The following is a 5,457-nucleotide window of genomic DNA, read 5'->3' on the forward strand; positions in this document are numbered from 1 at the left end:
AGACCTGGAAAGAGGCAGCAATGATAGCAAGAAGAATCCAATAGAGGACAGCAAAGAAACAGGCTGGGAAATCAACACTACACGGCAACAGAGGAGTGGAACTGAGAGGGGGTGTCAGAAATACTGAGTAGTGACCAAAAGATTTTAGTAGCCAATACAATAATGGGAAAGCTATACTAGAAAAAGGGCCACTAGGTGGCAGAATATATTGAATATTAATAATGGGGTAGGGCAAGTACATTATAACAGACCATCATCTTGACAGGTATCTCCCTAGAGTGAAAGCTGGTATTTGTTCATGATCTGAAATATTTTCCACATTGAATCATTAGACTTAATAAAAGATACAATTATACAAGTCATGCTGTACAAGTCCCACTGGACATTGTTAGCTACAAAGCTTTGGAGTCACAGAATGAACCAAGTGGAAGAAAGGTTGAAGTGGGACCGTACCAAAAACCGTGAAGACCAAATACAAATATGAGGCAGCATTTACACTTTTTAAATCGAAGGGGAAGCTCATTTTCCAAAGGTAGATCAAATGCACCTGTTCATCCCTTCAGGTAACTGCAGGTCTCTTCATTGAGAAAACCCTGTTTTTGAAGAAAGAGGAGAGACAAGAACTTCAGCTGACGAACCTGAATCCTGGTGGCCAAACCCTAAGAAATAAGAGCTCATCTCTTCAAGCTTCGGCTGTGCTGTGGTTACAGGTGAGCACCATCTGCCTGACTGCATTTCTATACCACCATCAAACAGGGCCATCAATGTGCTTTGTGAATATTAGAGGGACAAGGTGGGTGAGGTAATATCTTATATTGCACTAACTCCTGTTGGTGAATGACAGAAGCTTTTGAAAAAAAGGACAGGAGTACTTGTAGCACATTAGAGACTAACAAATGTATTTGAGCATAAACTTTCGTGGGCTACAGCCCACTTAATCAGAATGGAACATACAGTAAGAAGATATATATACATAGAGAGAATATGAAAAGGTGGAAATTGCCATACCAATTCTAAGAGGCTAATTAATTAAGATGAGCTATTATCAGCAGGAGAAAAAAAAACTTTTGTAAAAACATCAAGATGGCCCATTTCAGACAGTTGACAAGAAGGTGTGAGGATACTTAGCATGGGGAAATAGATTCAATTTATGTAATGACCCAGACACTCCCAGTCTGTATTCAAGCCCAAGTTAATGGTATCTAGTTTGCAAATTAATTCCATTTCAGCAGTTTCTCGATGGAGTCTGTTTTTGAAGCTTTTCTATTGCAAAATTGCCATCTTTAAGTCTGTTACTGAGTGACCAGAGAGGCTGAAGTATTCTCCTACTGGTTTTTGAATGTTATGATTCCTGATATCAGATTTGTGTACATTTATTCTTTTGTGTAGAGACTGTCTGGGTTGGTCAATGTACATGGCAAGGAGCATTGCTGGCACATGATGGCATATATCACATTGGTAGATGTGCAGGTGAACGAGCCCCTGATGGCGTGGCTGATGTGATTAGGTCCTATGATGGTGTCACTTGAATAGATATGTGGAAAGACGATCCCTCACTTTCACAGATCTTGGGAGACTGGCCAGTCCTTGCTTACAGACAGCCCCCCAACCTGAAGCAAATACTCACAAGCAGCCACATACCACACAACAAGAACACTAACCCAGGTGTGATGGGTTAGATCACAGAAACCCCCTGGGAGCTGCCACCTGATGTGCCAAGACTACTTCTGCCCCTGCATTTCTGCCCTGTCTGCTTAAAACCAGGCAGGGCACTGAAGTCCTAAGCTGACTCGCTATCCTGCTGCAAACCCAGACCCAGGTCTGAACCACGTTCCCTAACAGCTGTAGGCTAGACTGAAAGCAGCTTACAGAAGTGTTCTTATCTTTAACACTCAGATGCCCAACTCATAATGGAGTCTAAACCCAAATAAATCTGTTTTACCCTGTATAAAGCTTATAAAACTCATAAAGTCTTCGCCCTCTATAACACCGATAGAGAGACATGCACAACTGTTTGCCCCTCAGGTATTAATACATACTCTGGGTTAATTAATGAGTAAAAGGTGATTTTATTAAATACAGAAAGTAGGATTTAAGTGGTTCCAAGTAGTAACAGACAGAACAAAGTGAATTACCAAGTAAAATGAAATAAAACATGCAAGTCTATGTCTAAGGAAACTGAATACAAATAACACCTCACCAGTTCCAGTAAGTTTCCTTTTACAGACTAGTCTCCTGCTAGTCTGGGTCCAGCAATCACTCACACCCCTTGTAGTGACTGTCCTTTGTTCCAGTTTCTTTCAGGTATCCTTGGGGGTGGAGAGGCTCTCTCTTTAGCCAGCTGAAAACAAAATGGAAGGGTCTCCCACAGGCTTAAATATATTTTCTCTTGTGGGTGGAGACCCCCTCCTCTCTCCTATGCAAAGTCCAGCTCCAAGATGGAGTTCTGGAATCACCTGGGCAAGTCACATGTCCATACATGACTCACAGTTTTTACAGGCAGAAGCCATTGCCCACATGGTATCTTGTATATCTCCAGGAAGACTTCTTATGTGGATTGGAGTATTCCAAGATGCATTGTTTCTTAAGTGCTTCTTGATTGGGCACTTAACTTTGAGAATTCCTTTCTAAAGAAGCTGATCAAATGACTTACAAAGCTTACTTAGAAATCAAGCAAGTATACAGACAGTAGTCATAACTTGGAGTACAAAAATGATATATGTGTACAAATAGGATGAATAGATTCAGTAAACCATAACCTTTACAGAGATATGTTACATGGCACATATAGCATAAAACATACTCCAGTTATGTCATATTCCCATAAAGCATTATGGGATACATCGTCACACCAGGAACCTATCCTTGCAACAAAGCCCGATGCCAACTCTGCCCTAACCCTGTGACTCCAGTGAGAAACTGCTGAAATGGAATTAATTTGCAAATTAGATACCCTTAACTTGGGCTTGAATACAGACTGGGAGTGGCTGGGTCATTACACAAATTTAATCTATTTCCCCACGTTAAGTATCCTCACACCTTCTTGTCAACTGTCTGAAATGGGCCATCTTGATTATCACTACAAAAGTTTTTTTTTCTCCTGCTGATAATAGCTCATCTTAATTAATTGGCCTCTTAGAGTTGGCATGGCAACTTCCACCTTTTCATATTCTGTGTATGTATATATATATTCTTACTGTATGTTCCATTCTATGCATCTGATGAAGTGGGCTGTAGCTCACGAAAGCTTAGGCTCCAATGAATTTGTTAGTCTCTAAGGTCCACAAATACTCCTTTTCTTTTTGCGGATACAGACTAACACGGCTGCTACTCTGAAACTAGAAGCTTTTGAGCGACACAGGGCTCTTCTTCAGGTCAGTATTAGCAGTTTTAGCCTCACCTTCCCACATCAGTGCCAGTCAGCGTTAATAGCACCATTTCACAGAGGTGGAGCTTCAGATCCATGTCCTGTGACAGGTCCTCAGTTGGGGAACTGCCCCACTGACACAAATGGAAATACCTTGATTTATATCACCTGGGGATCGGGCTCAGTGTGTGCCCCAATGGAGTGGGGAGTGGAGTCAGAGTCTTACTAGCCCGGATCACACATGCTAGATTGTTTCTAGACTGCGAGTTCAGGGACAACATCTTCCACCCCCACCCCCAAGTGATTTATCATCCCACAAACATTATGAAGTGCAGAGGGTCACTCCCCAGTTAGGGTTGCACATCAGCCTGGTTCTGTCCCTTCCTAAGATTCACCCCACAAAGAGCCATACTTTATTACTGCTACATAGTCAACATAGGGGGAAAAAAAAGGCGCTGCCAGTCGCTCACCACGTCACCATTATCACCACAGGAACTAAGGGAGAATTTACTCCACTTCAGAATGTATGGCATAAACTGATCTCTTGTGAGGGGATGAACATTATTCCTTCTCCTACAAGGCACTGAAATGCTGAATATACCAGGATATATGGTTAGATTAATTTCTACTAATTCTACCAGGAAACTGGTGCATAAGAACACTAGACTGCATTGGAAATCTCAGTCCAACATTTTAGTTGATGTATTTATTAATGTTGACTCCTAAGTCATGGCATGATTCTGGCCATTGACAGAAGTGAAATACATCATTTAAGCATCATTATTAATCTCCTGTATGTCACTAGAAGGAATATGACACTAGATAAAGAAATGGTCTGATCTGACTTATCAGTACTCGGTTACCAGAGAAATGGCCTGTTATATTAGTCATTGTTCTGACATAACAGAGGGAGATCTACCTGGACAGCAATATTCTGTCCTCGGACTGAGACGCCTTGCACTTAGCATTGAAATATACATTTAATCTTAAAATTTCAGCCCGTAACCAGGAGAGGAAGGGTAGTTTCTGAAAATTTATGGAATTAAATCACAAACTTTTAACTATGTTTGTCCAATTGAATTGCACATTTTGTTTTATTGTTCTGAGACTAAACCCATGGAAGACAGAGACTGGAGAAATCAAACAGCTGTCACGGAATTCATCCTCCTAGGATTTGGGGATCTCCCTGAACTGAAAATTCTTCTCTTCCTGATGTTCCTAGTGATCTACATGGCAACCGTGGCAACTCTCATTGTGGTACTGGTTGTGACTGATTAGAAGCTTCACACCCCAATGTACTTCTTCCTGGGCAACTTGTTCTGCTTGGAGACCTGCTACACATCGACCATCCTGCCCAGGATGCTGGCCAGTCTCCTGACTGGGAACAAAACCATCTCATTCAGTGGCTGCTTCACACAATTTTTTATCTTTGGTTCTCTGGCATGTACAGAATGCTATCTCCTAGCAGCAATGTCTTATGATCGGTATTTAGCGATATGTAAACCCCTGCACTATTCAACTCTTATGAATAACAGGTTTTGCCTCCAGTTGGCTGGTGGGTCATGGTTAAATGGTTGTTTGGCTACTGCCATCTTTGTCTTATTCCTATCACAGTTAACATTCTGTGGCCCAAATGAAATTGACCATTTCTATTGTGATGCCATCCTGTTTATGGAACTCTCCTGCAGTGACATATGGAACTCTCCTGCAGTGACACACGCTGGATAATATTGTTCCATCTCATACTATCCTGTGTATTCACCCTGCCTCCATTTCTATTAACCCTGACATCCTACGTGTGTATCATTGCCAGCATCCTGAGAATCCCTTCCACCATAGGGAGACAAAAGGCCTTTTTTACCTGCTCCTCCCATCTCATTGTGGTGACAATTTACTATGGAACCCTAATGATTGTCTATGTGCTTCCGAAACACAGTACATTAAGCCTCCTAAACAAAATGCTGTCTCTTTCCTACACAGTCATGACTCCCCTGGTAAATCCCCTCATCTACAGCCTGAGAAACAGAGAGGTCAAAGAAGCCTTGAGCAAAGCAGTCAGTAAATATGTGGCTTTCACAAAAACATGCTGA

The 5,457-nt window shown here is 41.7% G+C and overlaps 1 pseudogene; it reads left to right on the top strand.

Moving 5' to 3' along the window:
• The first annotated feature begins 4,660 nt into the window (after positions 1 to 4,660).
• On the top strand, positions 4,661 to 5,457 carry LOC128847974 (olfactory receptor 11A1-like; annotated as a pseudogene).

Source organism: Malaclemys terrapin, chromosome 13 (genome assembly GCF_027887155.1).
Source record: "Malaclemys terrapin pileata isolate rMalTer1 chromosome 13, rMalTer1.hap1, whole genome shotgun sequence".
Classification (NCBI taxonomy): Eukaryota; Metazoa; Chordata; order Testudines; family Emydidae; genus Malaclemys; species Malaclemys terrapin.